General features: G+C 36.0%; 1 protein-coding gene across 3 annotated transcripts in view; it reads left to right on the forward strand.

Annotated features, from left to right (window-relative positions):
• Nucleotides 1-22082, forward strand: part of Rfx7 (regulatory factor X7) — a 96324-nt gene that overhangs the window by 2159 nt on the left and 72083 nt on the right. The window lies entirely within an intron of this gene.

The raw sequence follows: 22082 nt of genomic DNA on the forward strand, positions 1-22082 counted from the left end.
CACACACACGAACACACACCATGCTTCCCTCCCCTCCTCAATTGTAAGCAGATAAACAAGTTATTTGTGCATTTTCCACGTACAGTAAGGGAAATATGGGTCAAGATTAAGTCATTGCACGAGCGTGGCATGAACTGGGAACTTGGCATGGGCAATGTGTTGACTGCTTTTGTAGTCATAGAAGGAGGAAGGAGTGGATTGTGAATTTTGACCGAACGAGACATTTGTACGCAACGACATTAATATGCAGCCTAAAACCTAACGTGCCTTTTCCATTCAGTTGGGATAGCGGCTGTTTCTGGATGGGTTTGCCTCCTTTATCCTCACTTTGAATTTCCCTTCTGGGGAATTTATCTTTTTGCATTGACTGTAAAGGAGATGCTGCTTTATCATAAAGTGTTTTTTTTTTATTTTAACGTGTTAATTTACACAGTAAAGTGAATTTTTTTAATGTAAACTATCTTGCCATTTTGTGTAATTATTAAAAAGAAACTAGATGGAGCATTCTTTCCTAGTTCTGTATTTCTTGTGGGAATTTGCTGTATTTCAGTGTTAGCTGAACTCTTAAAGACTGATAACAGTATTAATAAATACACAGAGATATGTCCATCTTCTATTAGAATCATTGCAAATGTTTGAATGTGAACTTGCATTAATATTTTGTAGGATTCTTTATTATCTGAGTTTTTTTTTAAAGCGTGGTACTATTTTTAAAATGGAAAGCAATATTTGGAATTTGGTCTAAGATTGCTTTTAATAGAAGTTTTAAAATAGAATTAAGTATGATGTGAAAAAAACAGCCTTGATTTTTGAGCGTGTATCTGGCAGGTTCATCATTGAATATAACTATTAAAATAACAAAACTTGCAATTTAAAGACAAAGGTGTCATAAAGCAGCTAGCATTGTATGTAAAGCAGTTGAACATATCAAGACAGTAACCAATTTTAAATACAAAATTAAGAGCTGTTGTATAGTAATTTTCATTATTTTCTTGGCCTGCTTCCATGTCATGATGCTAATATGAAGTAGGTCAGTGCAGACTCTGCTACTTTCCTGCTACACAGTAGTTGACAGCTGAGTAGCTTGCTTTCATTTTTTATTTTAATATGAAACTTAATTATTTGAAAAAGAATTTTTTAAGACTGACACTAGTTATGTGGCACCTCAGATAGGTCATACATGTAAAGTGTGTGTACGCACATGTGTGCATGTGTGTTTATTGCAGGGTGGGGGAGACCTCAGTAAATACTTTCATCCTGCTTTCAAAGCTATAATTTAAATAAAGGTATGATTAATTTCTGGCCTTGGGGGGGGGGTCTAAAAAGCCAGATGTTTTATCACTAGATAATGTAACTTGGGGTCCCTGCAATCACAATTGAATTGAAGTAAAGTGCCCTTGTTTTTTTAGCCTCAAAAGGGGGGCATTTCAGTTAAAGGACTCCTATCTTTTAAGAAAGGTAAATTTTAAAGGTTAAATTAGTAAGACTGTTTTATTATGAAAACAGTAAGGGAGAAGATTTTTTTCTTTAGAGTTCCACAGAAAGAGTGAGTTGATAGGCACTGAGGAGAGTGTTGGAATAATGGTGACCGTAGAATGCCTTTTGTTTGTTTATTTTTGCTAGATCGTAATTTAATTCACTCATTGGTAATGATGTTTGCACATCTATTGCAACTGAGGTATGCTGGCTTTCACATGAAAAAACTTCTCAAGTACAGGGAGTACTCTTCAAATTTTTGATTTGGCACTGAAAAATTAATAAGCAAACATCTTAATATCAAAGTATACTGTTCTATATCTTCATTTTGTAATGACATAGCATTTCATTTCCAATTTTAGTAATTCTATTTGCAAAAATTATTCCTTATTTCTTTATATCGAAAACTTGAGGATAATAAACCACCATGGTGGATAATAAATATTAATGATCATATTTCATAAAGACTTGGAACTCCTTCACAAAAATGGATTCGTATTATTCATCAAATAACTATATAAAATACTGATGTTAAAAAGTGAAAGTTTCATTGTTAATTTTTTTTTTTTTTAAGTGTAGGGCTTACTATGTAACCCTGGCTGGCCTTTACCTTTAACGGAGAAGTCCTGCCTTCCAAGTTCTGGTTTAAGGGCATATACTTTCATGCCTAACTCATTGCTACTGTCTAAAAAATACTATTTTTAAAATACATTAAAACTGGTTTTAATAGATATAACTATAATTCTATATGTATGTTGTTTCATTACTTTTTAGGCAGTACTTTTTCCACCATTTTTAAAAATTATCCGGTAATGTTCTGAGAGATTGTCAGTTTCTGTGTCTTCCTTCAGTACCATTATTAACAGTTAAGATGAGATTCGAAAGAAATGTGGCATTTAAGAATTATCAACTGGGTTTAGCATTAGGTTGATTGTAGTTTCTAAACTATGGGCTTGCAGATCAAAAACAAGCCTGTACTTGTCCTCCCACTCTACAGATATAAATATAGTGTGTCGTGTAGGCCTTTAGCAGGACAGTGAGTTATTTATTATCTCGGCTCACAATTAATTTATTCCATTTATTAAATGCTATTTGATAAAAGTATTCCATTGTATTTCAAGCATTAAATATGTTTCTATTTAATATTTATTCAGCATTGAGATGTAGTATTTAATGAGATTAAAACTATTTCTCAAGAGTTAGAAATAGCGTGGACTTTTAAAGTAATTCTAGAACATATACTTCTAACTTGATAGTGCTATATTTGTATTAATATGTTTGTGAGTATCTTCAAATTATGTCTGTGTTAACAAACCTGACTGTTGTCTGTAGTTTCTTTATTTCTTACCATTCCATAGATAAAGGGTCCAAATTACTTATATGCCTCAGTTAAAATGATTTTTATTTGTGGAGGTCTTTTAATTCTGATTAGGCTATAAGAATGTTATTTATATTTTATAAATAGTATAATATGGAAATAATCTTTTTCTCAAATGAGGGAGAAAGGAAGACAATATTAAAATAGTAGACACACATAGTTTCACTTTTTGGTTTTTTGGATAGTGTTTTGATCTATGACCCTGGCTGGCTTGGCATTCATGATCCTACTGCCTCAGCCCCTCGTGCCATGATACCTGGTACCTTAATCTTTTTTTTTTCTACAAGAAGACTCATACTGACAAGTTAAGACAAAGTTATAGCCAACTAAGTATGAACTTCTTTAATTTATATTGCACTTCCCTTTGGTTACTTATGTTTTCCTTTCTCAGTGACTTCTCCTTTGGAAAAAATATGAAAATTTCTATTTAATTTAAACAACAAAACTTTTGGTACCTACCCCTATTATTTGGGACAGGGTCCCTCTATGTAGTCTTGACTGTCCTGGAGATGGCTATATAGACCAGGCTGTCCTTGAACTCATAGAAAGATCCTCCTGCCTCTGCCTACCTAGTGCTGGGATTCAAGGCATGCACTACCAAACTAGGCTTCCTCTTTTTGTTGTTGTTGTTTTTGTTTTATTGTTTTTTCGAGACAGGATTTCTCTGTAGCTTTGGAGCCTGTTCTGGAACTGTTGTAGACCAGGCTAGCCTCGAATTCACAGATATCTGCCTATCTCTACCTCCCTAGTGCTGGGATTAAAGGTGTGCGCCACCACTGCCTGGCTCCTCTTTTTTTGTTTTTTAAGATGTTTTAATTAGAAACCATTATAACAGTATTTGAGATCTCTTCTGTTTATTTAGTTAGCTTTAAGAATAGATCATGGGCTGCATGTGGTGCACACCTTTAATCCTAGCACTCAGGAGGCTGAAACTGGAAAATACTGTGAGTCCAGAGCTACAAAGAGAGACCCTGTCTCAAAACAAAACAAAAAAGAATAGATCATGGGCCAAGGATGTAGCTCAGGGGTAGAGCACTTACCTAACTTGTATAAGGAAGGCTATGGGTTATCCCCAGATACTTGGCACTGCATCAAAGGGAACGAAGGAAGAAATGTACATGGGGTTGGAGTGACTCGTATTTGCTATTAGATTATAACCTAGATAACTAATTTCCACCTTAAAAAATATCAAAAGAAGTCCTAACATTTTATTGTAGAAAATATTTTAATGCTGTACTCAAAAACCTGAGATTCTAATAGTAATTTTTTCAGTTAAGCCTGACAAGTCTTTAAACAGTAAGATGTATCAGTATTCTTTATTCAGTTCTGGTGTATTTTAGACCAAAATTGTAGTCAAAGAATTATTTTAGGAGTTTTCTAGATTATCATTTATACCCAATTAATTTTGTTTTGGTTTCTTATTGTTATGACAATAAGCATCTCAATATTAAATCTCATTTCCATTTTAATACAATGAGTAGAGCATATGATAGTCTATAACATTTACACAGTAATACCATATTAGTCCTGTTTTCTGTCCTCTGGCACAGATCTCGGTAGCTAGTTTTGTCCTTGAGACATGCAGTTTATTAGCGCTGTAAGAAATAATTGTTATTCATCCAGCGTTAGTGGGAAACATGTGCTATTAAGTAGCTCATATCTTTAGTTTATTTTAAGCCCAGGATCTTTTTTGTCTTGCATGTATTTTAGTTTAGTTGGTTAAATGCTCCCTGCCCTGAAGTCAGCTAGTCTTTGTAATCAGCACGGAAAAGACTTGGCTTGCTTTTGCTTGTCTGTATTGAGGCCAGCTCTGATGTTTGTGTCCCAGCACTAAGTGGCTCTGATTCCAGAAAGAAATTGTCTTCCCTGTTATCCAAAAAGGCAAGTTAAGCAATTTCAAACCTGTCATATTTCTGGTCCTATTTAGTTTAACTAATGATATGTATGTGTTTAAATAATTGACCAATTAGCTCTTCCCCCCTGGAAGATTTCTTGAATGATGGTATATCCAAACTGATTTGACTACTGTCTCTTTACTGGTTTTAGAGATTTAGGGGAGAAATGAGCTGGTAGGAAGAACAGAAATATTGTCATGAAAGGTGTGCTTTGAATAAAAATTACATCAACTTTTCACCTAAAATTTTGAAAACATTAAACATTGTCATTTACTAAAGTTGGAACACTTAAGAAAGAACATCACTCAACTGAGTATCTGATCTATACAAAGTGCTATGCTAAATAAACACTGGTATTTAAAGAATGTTCATTTGCTCTGCTGTTAACCTAGGGAGGAAAATGTGCAGTGAAACTTCTAATGTTCAGTTGGGGACTGACCAGGGAGAGAAATGACATATGTTAAAATATGGATCCTGAAAAAAATTACGCCTTCATTTCCTCATTTATAAAATGAAAGTTATACTGAATGACCTTGCAGGTTCTTTTAGCTTTTAAATTATGAGTCTGCTACTTTATTAATATTGACAGCAGTAATAAAACATAGCATAAGCACAGTGAAAGACTAATATAATTATCATAGGCAGTTAACAGAACATTTTTAGTCAACAAGTTATTAGGATTTGCTAGTGTCTACTTGGGTGTTAGCCCAGGAGGACTATCTGAAGGTGTTGTTCTCTTATCATTGCCTTGTGCAAGTGTTTCATTGCATGAGATTAAGTCTGCAAATATTTATTGAAAATTATAACATTTAAAGTATTCTAAGAGCTGGTTTATTATGTGCAAATATGCTAAACTTTACAATAATCCCAGTTGTTGAGGCTGTGAACTGCTGTTTGAGAGAGCAATAAGGGACTGTGGGGTCCTTTCTTTCTTTCTTTCTTTCTTTCTTTCTTTCTTTCTTTCTTTCTTTCTTTCTTTCTCTTAAAATAAAGTTGTTTAAATCTACAAGCAAGTATTTTAAGGCAGTAGTGAATGCCATTTTCAAAAATTGCTAATGTAAACAAAACAATTGTATATTGTCTTTAGAATAATTTGGTGTAGGGTTGAGCTTCACAATAGACATTTTAATGAGTTGTGTGACAGTGTCTTTTTAAGAACAAGGCAATAAGATGGTTACTCCACAACCCTAACAAAATCACACACTCTTATCCATTGTCTCCATTCTGTTATTCTCTTTGTGTTGGCATTTCTTCCTGGAGGAATTCTAGGAGGTCGGGTTAAAGATGAGCAGTGTTGTCCAATAGGAAAAGACTCTTCCTCTTCTGGACAGGACAGTGAAATAAAGGTCAACACACTCCTGATTGCTAACTGTGAGACTAATATGGCTAGCATTCAACTTTAATCCACATAAATAAAAACCGCCAAACATGATTTAATTGAATCTTTTTGAGATTATAAATAAGCATTTTCTTTGTTTTATGAACTACATGTATTCTATTTTCAAGAGGAAATAAGAATAGTGAGGTTTGATTAAATTTTACAGTGTTTCTGTCAAGCATCTATTATGGTAGATTTTATATAGAGAAAGGTGAGGTTTTATATTTCCTTGTATCTGAGAATAAACGAAATGGTATTCCTTGCTGTTTGAATCTCCATTTGGGGTACTGAACTGGGAGGATGAGGGTTGTATAGTGAAAGACTGCAATCTGTTATGCCATGAACTTTAGGAAGTTAAAGAGTCAGTAGGGTGTGATTTCCCATTTTTCCAAAATAACTTTTTGTAGGAAAAAAATTGTTTGAATTTATTTGTTGTCTTAGGTTTGAGTAGCAAGGGATCGGGTAATATACAATACTTTTATACTCATTTGAACACAGGACTAACAAATTGATTTGAATTTGCATTCTAGGTCTGATTAGTGATGCCTATGAAAAACATGGATAGAGAAAGTGATGGTGTAGATACCTTATATTTGTCTCCTTCTTCCTATCTGAAATCGACTTTCTTAGAATTTGAACTCTGGTATTGATAGTGCATCGTAGATTGGTTTTCTTGGAGGCTGTGGTCATCACTAGGGTTCTTGTGCTTTATTGACCTTTATGATCTTAAGGTATAAAGCTGAGCATGGGGCTAGGGAGATTGCTCAGTCAGTAAAGTGCCTGCCATGCAAGCATGAGAACCTTAGTTTGAATTCCCAGTGTTCATGGTGAAAATGGTGCAGCTGCATGTGTCTGTAACGCTGGCCGTGGGGATGCAGATAGACTGATACTTGAAGCACACTGGCTGGCCACCCTATCTAAATCAGTGAGCTCTAGGTTCACCAAGAGACCCTGTCTCAAATAAAGGCAGTGCGTGATTCAGGAAGATATCCAATGTCAAATCTGGCCTCACATGTGCATGTCCATGTCATTGCATACCTGCATGCTCCTGTGCACACTACGCATGAACACATCCATACCACCCCCCTCAATAGACACACTCAAAACTTGAGCATGACAATCACTTGGGTTCTGATTTTCCTCCTGTTTTTCTTTGACTGTCTTTTTCATACAGCCAGAGGTACAAAATGAGAATAGAGGGTTACTGTACTAAGAGATCTTTTTTTCCTACTCATACACACTGTAATTCATAAACCACTGACTTATGAGCCTCTTAATATTTCTTGATAATTTAGAATTGCCTTACTACCTGAAATATGTCCATTTTAGTGACGTTTAAAGGGCAGTTTAACTCAATGAAACATTTTCATTTTCTAATATGTGAAGTTCATAGGAATTATGGGACTAAGTATGTATGAAGCTAGACCATCACTGCAAAAATCTTGAGTAAATATAGTATACAGTAAAATGTTATTTGTATATAGAGGGCCCAACAGTTTATATTTTTGCTATAGAGATATGAAATTTAGAAATGTAATTGCATAAGACTTCTCTGATATCTTACTTGAAGTAATATTTATGTTTCTGGGAACCAGGAAATGAATTTCAACAAATGATCAGTTAATATAAATTAATCATTTCCCCGATTTGATTGTGGTCATTAGTGCTCTTAAAGGCAAATGTATATAAACATCATGACAGATATTTTCAGTCATATTATAAAGTATATGATCCCCTTTTTCTGAAGCAAAAACTATTGGCAAGCAGCATTTAATCAACTACTGCATCTAAAAGTTTCTAGCAAATAAGAAAGTCAAAGATTAATTCTAAATTCATGAAAGCAAGTAATGATGGAAAGGCAAATTCAGTACATACTGTCATCCTTTCATATGTAAAGCACAGGAAAGTTAAAAATAGGGGACTATCCCAGTCTTTAAAACATTACCCACTTGGATTTTACATATGAAAGTAAGATTTTGTTTAATGCAGTAATGGTATAATAAGTAGTAGATAAGGAAGGGATTCGATGAGGACATTAGGTATTTTTATTCACAAAGTTCAGGGTTGTAGGCTTATTAAAACATCACAAGATAGACTATAGATTTAAACATGCTGCTTAACAGATCCTTACTGTGACTTCTTTATTCTGTCATGAATTATGTTTAGAGCTGTTGATGACAGTGAACCTTACCAATAATGTAGGTAAGTAGAGGAAGATAGTTTGGGAGAAAATGTATTCAGAAAGCTTACTAAGGAGTATAGTTCCCACATATAAATGGTAGTACCAATCAATTATAACCCTGTTGCCTAAGTTTTGATTTATATAGGTAGAAGAAAAATGCAGTACAGGGAAGAAAAGGATGGGAATGGATGACACTAATTAACAGAACTCAAGTACAGGTTGTTACTTTAAGCTTAGCATTTTATTTTACATTTTAAATTTATTTATGTGTATCAATGTTTTTCCTGCATGTATGAAAGTAAGCCATGTGCATGCATGTCTGGTACCCATGTAGGTGAGAAAAGGATGTTGGATCCCTTGGGACTAGAATTACAGGTAATTGTGAGCCACCAAGTAGTCCTGGAACAGAATCTGGGTTCTCTAGAGCAACAAGTGCTCTTAATCCCTGAGTCATTTCTCCAGCCCTAAACTTTTGAAAACAGTCTTTCTTCTGTACCTTGGTATCTTACGGCCTCAATTTGCACTTGTTTTCTGTTCTACTTCTTTTAGTAAATACTACTCTGTCTTTTTCTTTAATCAGTCTAGCAATATTGGTTACACATTTGATTTTTTTCTGACCATGCCTCTGTTCAATATTTGTTACTTAACTCATTGACTAATTTGTAGTTTAACTTAAACCTCTTCCTGTTTTCCTATTTCTACTTCCAAAACCATAGTTCAGTGTTTTAACACTATATCTATATTATTAAGGATAATAGTAGTTCTTTGTCATTATTGGAGTCTAAAATATCTCTCTGGGGTTTATGCATTTGGATGTCAAGTTCACAACTAGTGGTTCTGTTTAAGAGGTTGTGGAACTTGTAGGAAGTAGGGCCTGACTCCAGAGGCCCTTGCTTCAGTCCTGTTCTGTTTCCTGTCTGCAGCTGAGATATAAGGAGTCCCAGACAAACATTCCTACTATCATGAACCCTACCATGATGTAATTAAAACTTCTGAACCCTAAACCAAAACAACCTTCCTCCCTGAATTGTTTTGTCCTAGCATGAGAAAAATAATTCAGAAAATTGATACTGAGAGTGGGATCATCACTGTCATGAATCTGACCATTTGGTTTATAGTTCTTCAGAATTGGTTTTCAAGAGAAATGTGAAAGAACTTTAGAGCTGTGAACAAGAGAAACTGTAGAGAACTGAGGCTGTGTTTAATGTGCCATTCTGTTTGGAAGTGAGAAGGCCACAATGTCTATACAAATGAAGACAGTAAAACTTATGCTTACGAAGTTTCAAGGGGGGACAAAGACACTGGGAATTGGGCTAGAGACCATCTGTGTAACATTTTGCAAAAAAAAAAAAAAAAAAAAAAAAAAAACAAAACCTAACTATTTTTGTCCATGTCCTAAAAATTTGAATGAGACTGAATTCAGAAGTAATGGATTAATCTACTTTGTGGAAGAAATTTCCAGACAGTATTAGTGTCAGGCTGTGACATGTTTTTTGTTCATTGCACTTACCCATATTTATAATGAATAAAAGCAGAAAGGGAAACAGAAGGATACGAAAATGTAAAGTTTTCAAGGAAAGGAAATATATTTAGAGATGAGACACATATAAATGGCAGTGACTGTTTACTGTTTAAAAAGATTAAAACCATTAGAGAAACCAAGTACTTTGCACTGCATAAATAGGAAAAGTACTTTGATGATGAGATCTTAGTAAAGACTCAGGGATGTAATAAAACTGAAAACATAATTGAAAAACTTTTGCTTTAAAAAGAGTGGAGTAGTGGGAGGCCTAGAGAGATGGCTCTGCAGTTAACATACTCCTCTTGCAGAAGACTGGCCTGGCTGGAGTTCAGTTCTAGCATCGACAAAAGATTCACAATGGCCTGTAACTCAAGTCCATGGGATCTAACTTCCTCTTCTGAACTTCATAGACAATGGACACCTGCACTTGTGTACATAACCATACTTAAACATGTAATTTAAATAAATAAATAGTGCCTAAGAAGTTACAGCTTCCAGAGTATACTGTTGAAAACAAAGATGGCAGAAGCGTTTTTCCTGATAGAACCATTCAGGCATTAGAAGATGCTAAGCTACGGTAAATGGAGGCCTGGCCACCTCCCAAGCTGACAACAGAACTTGGAGTTGTCCATGTAGCATTGTTTCACAGATATGCAGAATACAAGGATTAGTTAAGAAGTAAAGAGATTTTTACCAAGATTCCAGAGAAAGTCTTGTAAGGTCAGGCATTGTGGAATTATGTTTGGAGCTTTGGAGATGAAGCCTGATTTGCAGCCGAGATCAGAATGTTGTGAATACCAGGTAACATAGGACATCCACTGAAGAAAGCTGCAGACACCCAAGAGACAGCCACATGTGTTACAGCACTTGTATTGCAAATATCAGGACTATAGGAGCCACCACATTCCCCTGATAGACACTTAGCTCCAAGTTTTGCTATTTGCCCTATTGGGTTTCCATCTTGCATTGATCCAGTCATTCCTTGTTATTCCTTATTCCTTTGCAATAGATTGTTTATTCATTGGCTTTGTATATTTGAAGCATGTAGCATGTGATTTGAATTTGAGGAAGCTCAAAATTAAGTGGCTGTATATAGTCATAAAAGATACTATGGACTTTTGAACTGCGTAAAGACTATGGGTACTCTTAAAGTTGTAATAAATGCATTTTCCATTATGAAATAGCTGAGGTTGGGTGGACAGAGGGAACAGAAGCAGAATATTGGAATTTGAATGTGATGAAGTGTCCTTTATAGGCTCACAAATACAAATACTAGGTCCACAACTGATGGCACTGTTTTGGTACATTGTTGAACCTTAAGGATGTGGGTTGCTAGGGAATGGGCCTGGTTTTCCTGCTTCTTTGATACAGTCCTTATTCATTCTGCCATCTCTTCCCCACACTGCTGGACTAAAGCTTCTGAAACCATGAGCCAAAATAAACCTTTCTTCACTTAGCTGTTGTGTCGTTTTGTCATTAGTGGTGAAAAAGTAATATATTGCTCTTAGCAGTTGTTCCTCACTAAACTACACCATGTACTGCTGTCTGAATAAGTCTTTACAAATGTTAGTTTTTATATGGTTCCTTTCTAAAATTCTGCAGTAGTTGTTCACCATCCTGCAAAAAGATTTTTCAGCTTACAAGGTCTGCAAGCAATGTAACTGCTTATAGTTGGTTCATCCCTATTTTGATGTTCTCTAGTATTTAGCATCTGTTTCAATCCAACAAGTATATTACTATTAGCCTTGTGTGTTGTGATCCTACTTTTGTCCCTGATTTTTTTCATGATGGATGTCTTCCTAGAATCTCCACTTGTATCTCCAAATCCTACCATTCACAGCTTAACACTTAGTTGCAGCCCAAATCATTTGTACTATGAGATAGTTTTACTCTACTACATGTTAGCCTTTTCTTGACTTCATATTGTATAGTGAGTTCTAAATAATTAAATACTTAATCACTTAATTTTTTTCCTACTTCCTATGCTGTAATTATTTGAATCTGGTGACAGCATCTTTTTGCACCTTTTTATTTTATTTGGTTTTTCTAGATGGTTTGTCTGTGTAGCCCTGGCTTACCTGGAACTCTGTAGACCAGGCTGGCCTCAAGCTCAGACAGAGATCTGTCTGCCTCTTCCTTCTGAGTGCTGGAATTAAAGGTGTGTGTCACCATGTCCAGACACCTTTTTAAGTTTTTATCTAGTGGTAAATACTAGTGACTATCTTTTGTATATTGTATTCTCATGAACACTTAGTTTTCCCCCATGTATTAATGTCTGTGCATATGGTATGTTTAATGTGGTCATTTCCTTCCAAACAGGTTATTAAACTTATGTTGCATTTTACATGATAAAGGACTTAAAGCATCTGGTTCTTTTACATTGTATTAGTGAAACTGAAGTATTAGTGAAATACATTGTATTAATGAAACTGTTTAAGGCTTTTAGTTCTATGAGTGCCATTTCTTTCACTGAGTCTGGATTATAAATTAATGTATGCCCTAAGTGAAAACAATTGACCCCTTCTTTAAAATTACTGAGTAAATAAGACTGAAGAAGTGGATCAACAGTTAACACGTGTTACCCTTGTAGAGGACCCAAGGTCAGTTCCGAGCACTTAAATTGAGTGTTTACCGCTGCAGCTATAGTTCCAAGGGATATGATTTCCTTTATTGGTTTCTATGGGCACCCACATACACATAGCATCTATGCACACAGAAACACAAATTTTGTTAAAGCTGGGCATGGTGGCACACACTTTTAATCCCAGAGATTGGGAGGCAGAGTCAAGTGGATCTCTATGAGTTTGTTGCTAGCCTGGTCTACATAGTTTGTTCCAGGACAGTCAGAGCTCATAGTGAGACCTTGTCTCAAAAAAAGAAAAAAAAGAAAAAGAAAAACCTTGTTAAATGTCTTATTAAATTACTGAATAAATGACTAAATCAAGTTCAGTGATCTTTCATACAACAGAATGTAGTTATGGAATGATTATTCAGTGTCCCAGCCTACTTCCCAAGAGATAAACTTGGAATTTTGAAGTTATGTTAACACTGAATTGGAAGATTTGGTTCTGTCGTAGGGTTTGGTCTACTTAGACTACAAGACATTAAACTGAGGCAACTTGTTGTCATGCTTCTCTAGTTGTTTGTTTCATCTCTGTAACAAATACCTGACAGCAGCAATTTATGGGAGACAGTGCAGTCCATCATGGTGGGGAAGGCATGGTGCCTGAAACTGCTGGGTTCTAGTGGCAGGGGCTTACAGCGGCTGCTTGTTATATGATACAAATCAGAAAGAAGTTCAGCCAAAGTTGGACCAGAGTATACCTATCACCTGCTCTCCCAGAAACCTTCCTTTTTCTTCACCTAGCCTCTACCTCCTACAACGTCAGTCACCTCCATAGACAGCACCACAGCTCGTGACCAAGTGTTCAAACACAAGAACCTGTGGGGACATTTCGTATTTCTTAATCTGAAGATGGCATGGGAAATCTGAGTGGTGGCTGACGAGGAAGGAGGTAGATTTATCTGCAAAGTGAGAAGTGAATGATTAAAATAGGAAAAGAATGCTGAGGTACTAAAGTGTTTAATTCATAAAATTGGCCACGTATGCTCTCAAACCTTATTTCTCTTTTTTTTTTTAAAAAAAAAAAAAAAACTCCTGTTTTAAAAGACTTTTTGGAGTTGGAGAAATAGCTCAGCAGGTAAGAGAACCTGTGTTCCTTGCAGAGGAGCCAGGTTCCATTCCTAGCACCCATGTGGTGGTTCACAACCATGCCTGGTTCCAGTTCTAGCTGACCTGGTGCCTTCTTGTTTTGCTGTCACCAAGCATTTGTATTATTGCACATATATACATACATGGAGGCAAAACCACTTATACACATAAAATAAAACATTTAAAATTTATTTTAAAAAGCAATAAAAAGACCCTTTTATAGCTATAATTGTTCTATCTCACTTGGTTTATTAGAGCAGAATTTCTCAAAGTATGGGTATATTACACTACTTGAGAATTTCTGACAAATTTTGAGGTGTGACCCTAGATTTACGTGAATGGAATTTATGTGATGGGGTAAGTAGCAGTCTTTTTAAAATTAGTCCTCCAAGTGATTCAGCATCTCAAGCTTACAAATATGAGAATCATTAGATTAGAAGTTTTATCTGCGGATAAAAATGTTAATCCAAAGTACAGCAAAGTTGTATTCTCAGTCATTCCTAAGTACCTAAGGTGGGCTTAATAATTCCTTTATTTTAATTTTCATGATATTTGAATATAATTCTACTTTATCTTCATTTGTACTGTGTATGTTCAGGTCAAATCAGCAATTAAGACAGACATACTCTAAAAATGGTCTAGTCTGGAAGGCTGGGAGCCACACGATCCTGAATTACACATCCAAGAACTTTAGCTGGTTCTAACAGTGAAGATAAAGAAGAGTCCCTCTGTGCTTCCTGCAGGGGGAAGGGAAAAGTACCTATTCTAAAATATGTTCACAGCTGTCTGTTCTCTTTAACAAGGCCTGCCCTCAGAGGAAACTGTTTTACCGCAGCCTCATCAACTGGATGTTTTAGTTTTGATTTGGTTTTTAGAGACAGGGTTTCTCTCTGTAACATTCATGGCTGTTCTGGACCTCCCCTTGGAGGCCAGGCTGACCTCAACAGAGATCTGCCTACACCTGTCTCTCAAGTGCTGGGATTATGCCACCATTGTTTGGCAATCAGCTGCATTTATACCAAAGACTAAATGGCCTGAAGGGAGAAAAACACCCTTGTCTAGTCTTTGATACAAGAAGAGAGAAACCTCCAGCTCAGACTCTGAAAGACTAAGGCCTTACTGATAGGCGTATACAATCCCCCTCCCTTTACACTTTACCACCCTATTAGTGGGGCTCTTGTATAATTACAGAAGATCATATTTGAAAGAACTTTCGTCTTTACACCCTGTTTAAGGAATCCTAGAGGAAGCCTAAAATAAATGGGAGGCAAAAAGAAGAACAACAAAATATTAGCCTATCACACCATGAGTAACAAATGATAAACACAGTCCAATTCCTGCCAAACAATGCAAAACATTACAGGGACCCTCTGCTTCTGTTGTATATCATTGCTGGGTCTTCAGCAGGTTACAAGACACGCTAAAAGGTAAAAAATAAAATAAGCAAAGTCTGAAGAAGAAAACCAAGCATAGAAATCACGTATTCAAGATCAGTTTGGGTAAAGATTAGAATAGTTTTTTAACTGAGAGTAATATTTTGGGCAACATACAAGAACAGATAAATAGGGGGCTGGAGAGATGGCTCAGCGGTTAAGAGCATTGCCTGTTCTTCCAAAGGTCCTGAGTTCAATTCCCAGCAACCACATGGTGGCTCACAACCATCTGTAATGGGGTCTGGTGCTCTCTTCTGGCCTGCAGACATACACACAGAATATTGTATACATAATGAATAAATAAATATTTTAAAAAAGAACAGATAAATAAGCATAGGAATAGAAAATTCAAAGGAAAAGGTAGAAATAAATACCCTTAGAGTTAGGGATATAGCTAGTGCAGTGGCAATACACTTGAGTGACTAGCATGCCTCAGGCCCTGGATTCAGTACCAGTACCACGGAAACTACTAAATACTATTGTTAGTAATATGAGATTGAACATGACTGAGGCAAGAATCATGGAATATGAAGCTATCCCAAGACATTTCCAACACTGACATATAAAGAAAAAGAATATAAAAGAAATTGCAGTTTTCGAGTAGGCTCAGGAGGCAGAGGTAAGGTGGATCTCTATGAGTCCAAGGCCAGTCTGGTCTACAGAGGGTTCCAGGACAGCTAGGACTGTTACACAGAGAAAACCTGTTTTGAGGAAACGAAAAAAAATAGAAATATATGACATGATAATGTCTTGAAATTTTTCCAAAGTTAATTACTAGATACCAAAATACAGATCCTGGAAGCCCAGAGAAAACCAAACAGAATAAATGCTAAGAACATTATGCCTTGCCATATTCCAACTACAAATGAGCACAGTCAGAAAATCTTGAAAGAATTCAAAGGAGAAAACCCCAAAATAAATGTTTGTCAAACCTTTCTTGAAAAATCATGCAGGGAAAAAAATGAAGTAAAATATTTAGTGTCAAAATCAAAAACACTAGGCTGTGGTGGCACACACCTTTAATCCCAGCATTTGGGAGGCAGAGGCAGGTGAATTTCAGAGATTGAGTCCAGCCTGGTCTACAAAGAAAGTTCCAAAACAGCCAGAGCTGTTACACAGAGAAACCTTGTCTCAAAAATAAATAAAAATAAAACAAATTAAAAAAAAAAAAAAAACAAAAGAACACCAGCACAGAATTCAGCACTTACCAGAATTGTCCTTCAAAAAGATGGAGCGGGTCAGTAAAATGGCTTAAGGTATAAGCATATGCCACCAAGCGAACCTCAGGGCTCGAACCCTGGGATACACATGGTAGAAGGAGAGAACTGAGTCCTAGAAGTTGTCCTCTGATCTGCACATGTGTCGCGTTATGGTACATGATGCCACATACATATGAAATAAATAAGTACAATAAAAAGGAACAAGAAATACTAAGAGAACTTGTCACTGGTATGCTTGATTTGCAAGGACTATGAAGTATACTATAGACTAATAATGATATAGGTCAGAAACTCAGGTTTGCATAAATGAAGAGCAGATAAAAATAAGGAATAAAACTTATTAAGTGGCTCATAAGAGTTCACTCATAATAGCAACATCAATACATTTATGAATAGTTCTTAGATAAGCCCATATTTAGCTCATGAATAAATAAAGTAAATAACAACAGTGTTCAGTAGATGGGACAAAAAAGTTGGAAATGATGCCTTATGGGAGAATATAATGAAAGTGGACTTGGATTAGTTTAATTATGTAGCGAACTATAGGGCTATACTACTAAAAGAGACCAAGTAGAATGAAATGTAGTTGATACTCACTATACTTTGGCTCAAAAATATCCTTTAAAAAAGTCTAGTGATACTATACTTTGGCTCAGAAATATCCTTTAAAGAATCATGGGTGTTTTTTTTGTCTGCAGCTAGTGGCACAGTTGAAAGGTGATGGAACATTTAAAAACTGTAGCCTACTTGGAAGATGTTAGATCACTGGAGGCTTGCCATTGAAGTTGGTATTGGAACCACAGGATTGTTTGAGTCTCTCAGATTAAACCTTTTCTCTTATTAAGCTGATTACCCCACGTATTTTGTTATGGTAATGGAAAGCTTGCTAATACAATACACCAAAAGAATATAGAAAATGGAGTCAGGCTAGTAGATAGCTCAGTTGCTTTACACACCTGAGGTCTGTGTTCAATCCCCAGAACTCATGGAAAGGAAAGGGGAGGTAGGAATGACCAGGTGCAGTGGTGTAAGTTTATATCCATCACTGAAGAGGTACATAAATTTACATCCCTGGATTTGCCTCACCTATTTGGCGAGTTCCAGGCCTTTGAAAAACTCTGTCTTAAAAGAAAAAAAAAACAAAAACAAAAAACAAGGTTTGGGACTGAAAAGGTGACTTGGGGAATTAGCAGTACTGTTCTTCTAGAGGACCTGGGTTTGGTTCTCAGGACCCATAGGCAGCTTCCGCTGTAACTCCAGTTGCAGGGTATCCAGTGCCCTCTTCTGGCCTTTGTGTGCACTAGGCACACATGTGCTGCACAGGCATACTTACAAGCAAACACTCAGACGTATTTGAAGGGAGGAAAAAAAAAAGCTTGGAACTTCCTGAAAACCACCACCACCTGAAGTTGTCCCTGGCTCCCGTAAGCGCCTTCACATAAGGGCACGTGCACACACAAGAAAGTCAGGGCCTCATACAGTGTGCAAATACAGTGAGAAAAGAGTGCTGGAGGTGTAGCTCAGTGGTTAAGTAGTTTATAAAGACCTGATTTTTTTTCACCCCAACATCACAAAAATAGATATGATAGAAATAGACCAAAAAGAAAAAAAGGAAAAGACAACATGGTAAAGAATTAGAAATATGGTACTGAATAGTCTAAATTTGCTGGTAACCTTGTTAATATTTTAAACATAGCAATTAAAAGACAGATTGTTGGACTGGGGAGATTGCTCAGTGGTTAGAGCACTGGCTGCTCTCAAAGAAGACCCAGTTTTGGTTCCCAGCACCCACATGATGGTTCACAACCATCTGTAACTACAGTTCCAGGGGATCTGAGGTCCTTTTCTGACCTCGTGGGCACCAGAAATGCATGCAGGCAAAACATCCACACATATAAAAATAAAAATTTTAAAAGACATATTGTTAGGCTCGGTTTTAAAATAAGATCTTGCCATATGTTGTCTGTAAGAATATCACTTACAGATCATACTACATTATTTAGTAACCTGCTGGCTGTAACATACTTCATACATGTGTTGTCGCTGAATCTGAAAACCTGCATTATACAAGTTGCAAGTAATTGTAGCACAAATTCTAATTGGTTTTAATAATGAAAACCTGGAATCAGATATTGGGGGATAAAAGCTGAAAGATCAGAGAAGCAGAGCTGCCAGCCACTAGAGAGTTCTTACCTCTACCAAGTGCAGACTGAAGGGGTGACCCTGTCTCTATGAATACTCAGACTGCAACTAGACTGCATCTGAGCTCCTGTCTTCTTCCACCTTATATTCCTCTCCACCCAGCCATATCATTCCTGTCTCTACCTCCCTAGTGCTGGGATCACCTTTGTGTGAGCTCTGTTTCTCTTTTAGACAGATTCAGTCTCATGTAGCCCAGGACGGCCTTGAATTCAGAGAGATCCATCTGCCTCTCCTGAGTGCTAGGATTAAAGATGTGTGCCACCACTGCTTGGCTCTATGGCTTACTAGCAGCTTAGCTCTGCACTCTGATCTTCAGGCAAACTTTATTTGTTAGATCACAAGCAAAATATCACTACAAGTTAATAAAATTATGAAAACAGTTCAAGGACAATTTGCCATTTTTAAACCTAGTTTTATGTACAGACCACTTCATTTTTTTTCAAGTGATTGTTGAACACTTCGGTGACCTGTTTTATATTGGTAAAATTTATACCATTAGATTTACTCTTGAGCAGACAATGAAATGATTTTTAATGTGGTTACAAAATCATTGAGTCATTCCGTCTGTTTTAGAACTTTGATTTAAAAATTTATGACATTTATTGTATTTGTGTGTGTATTCATGCATGAATGCACATGTAACCATGCATTGGCACACATGTGGGGTCCAGAAGACAACTTTCAGGAGTTGTTTCTTTTCTTCCATAATATGGGTTTCAGGGACAGAATTCACCTTGGTAGCAAGAGCTTTACTCACTGAACCATTTCACTGGCCCATACATTGATTTTTTTTTAAGTGTTGAAAAGTGTATTGTGTTGCTTGAGTTCTAATAACAATTAGAAGTAAAAGACTATCCATTTATAATTCTAGAGTATCAAAGATAGTAGATTCATGTCCGGTAGCACTTTTATATAACACCTTGATGTGGCTTAATTATAGTACATAGATTTCTATGCTCATAAAGTTCACTTGACTGTTCTTTTTCTTTAAAGTCTTTATCCTCTTAGGTCAGTCTTCTACTGCTTTAGATAGGCCAAAGCTTATTGTTTTTACTATTATAAGAAAAAAGAAAAATGTCAAAATACTACCTTGAATCTCACTGTCACTAGTCTACACTCTCATGTGGTTCTTTTGTGGAGTACATCATTTCTAAACAGTTCTGCCTTTATATATTCATATGCATGGATATTATGTCAGCTGCCAGATTTTTATCTTCAGTGTGTTTTGACACAGTAAGATAATTACATTTCTCTAAATTAATTTTCTCATGATGGGTAGAAAAAATTTAAGAATAAAAACTTTAAATAGTTTCAAAAGTAAAAACTGAGAATTACAAAGAGTCAGCAAGCCTTATCATATATTCTAGAATTGATCTCTAGATTTTCCCACCCAAGTAACCTAACTTTTTGAAGTTGTTTTCTTTTTCATTGTATGCCTTACAGGGTTATAGTACAAATTAAGTGAGATATTTCATGTAAAGCACTTACTATAGAATCTGGCATAAGGTAAGTGCTTGGCAAATTGTCACCTGCTATTTTTTTAATTCCAGTAAAATTCAGAGAATGCACATTAACATTCCATCTGCATATAAGGAATGTTGTTATTTCTGGGTTTTATTTGAATATTAATCATAGTAGTTAAAGGGACTGTGATACGAGAAGGGAGCATATCTAGGAATGCTAAAACAGTGTTCCTTGTATCTGTGGGAGATTGAGTCCAAGGCACTGGAAGGTCCTTAGTTCTTACATGGCACAGTGTTTGCATTCAGCCTATGTGCTTAAGTCATCTTTAGTGTACTGTCTAATTTCTAACACAGTGTGAATACTAGTTAACATGTATTAAGATAGGAAATGGTGACAGAAAAAAAAAGTGTGATTATTATAGAGACTTAAAAAAATCCATGGTTTGTCGAATACATGCATGTGTATTTCACATGTGGAACCTACAGGTATTGAGTGCAGAGGCTGGAAGGAGTCCAAGGGGCAGAAATGGGCTGAGGTCAGTGGAGTGCATTATATTTGCTTGTCTTACATTTAGAATCTGATTAGATAACTGTTTTGTTGTTTGTTTATTTTTAGAAATTAGATTGTTTCGAAGTTTAACTGGAATACTAAAGATGTAAGGAGACTGATCTAAGTATTATGTAAAATCATTGAGTAATGTGCTGAAGAGAAGGTATAAGTCAGCAGGCTAAGAGGAGAGGGTTGTGCTAGATGGATTGCTTGCTTGCTTGCTGTGGTCCCCACACATCAAGCTACCAAGCCCTAACCTGCGGAAGACTCAGAGGAACTAAGATAAAGGGATATTTGGGGTTCATTTATTCTTCTTTGGAGATGAGGTTTTATTGTATATCCCTGGCTTGTCAACTTGCTCTGTAGACCAGGCTGGCCTTGAACTCACAAAGCTTGAATGCTGGGATTAAAGGTATGCAACACTGTGCCTGGCTTATTTATGAATTCTTGTACCTTTTCAAACTTTTTGATATAAATATGTCATATCTTGTTCTAAAAGTTCGTGTGTGTGTGTGTATTCTAAATTGTAGTATTTCCCTAATAGTTTGGAAGTAATAGTTTTTAAAGTAAGCTGAAACATGTGGCAGCTCAATATAGAGGCTGCTTGAACAGTGTGGAGGAAGATAAAGATCTGAAATGTGGGGGGAAATAATCCAGTTTCATGGAAGATTATCTGGGTATGTCAGCGGTGCTGTGTGTTTTTGTTTCTTGAGTTTATAGTTGGGTTGCAAGCATTTAATCTTTGCAAGAACTTAAAATGGCAAATGGACACTAGAGTGATTGTAGCAGATTAAAAATAAATGGTATAGTTTAGACTTATCTGTTACGTTCATTTTAGACTGTAGTTAACCATTATTTATGATCCAAATATAAAGCTGTTAAATTCAGAAACATTTAATGATAAAAATCTTGTTTTGTGCTGCTGTTTACATTCCTTTTCTTTCATTTAAATTCGTAATTAAATTGTATTTACATTATAAATAAATGTTAAAAGACGTGATCAGCAAGAGGGTAAGTAAAATTGTTTGACTACTTGCAAGAGAAAGGGAATTCAGAGCCTTGACATAGCAATAATAACCAGGAGAATTCCAGATGCTTAGATACTTAAATGAAAACAAGTCAGAATAGATTAACAAAAATCTAAAGCATAGCTGGGCGGTGGTGGCGCACGCCTTTAATCCCAGCACTCGGGAGGCAGAGGCAGGCGAATCTCTGTGAGTTCGAGGCCAGCCTGGTCTACAAGAGCTAGTTCCAGGACAGGCTCTAAAAAAGCTGCAGAGAAACCCTGTCTCGAAAAACCAAAAAAAGAAAAAAAAAATCTAAAGCATAATAAAAATTAATGGATGGAATTAAAAATTCTCTCTGTTAAAAGTGGTAGACGATACCTCAAAAAATCCTAGATTTTATTACTTAAAATGAAAAATCAGATAGCTCATATTTTTGCACTTAAACCTAACTCTAATTAAAAAACAGGAAAGTCACGCCTTTAATCCCAGCACTCGGGAGGCAGAGGCAGGCGGATCTCTGTGAGTTCGAGACCAGCCTGGTCTACAAGAGCTAGTTCCAGGACAGGCTCTAAAGCCACAGAGAAACCCTGTCTCGAAAAACCAAAAAAAAAAAAAAAAAAAAAAAAAAAAAAAACAGGAAAGAATAAAATTTGGAAAGTTATAC

This window comes from Arvicola amphibius, chromosome 3 (genome assembly GCF_903992535.2).
Source record: "Arvicola amphibius chromosome 3, mArvAmp1.2, whole genome shotgun sequence".
Lineage (NCBI taxonomy): Eukaryota > Metazoa > Chordata > Mammalia > Rodentia > Cricetidae > Arvicola > Arvicola amphibius.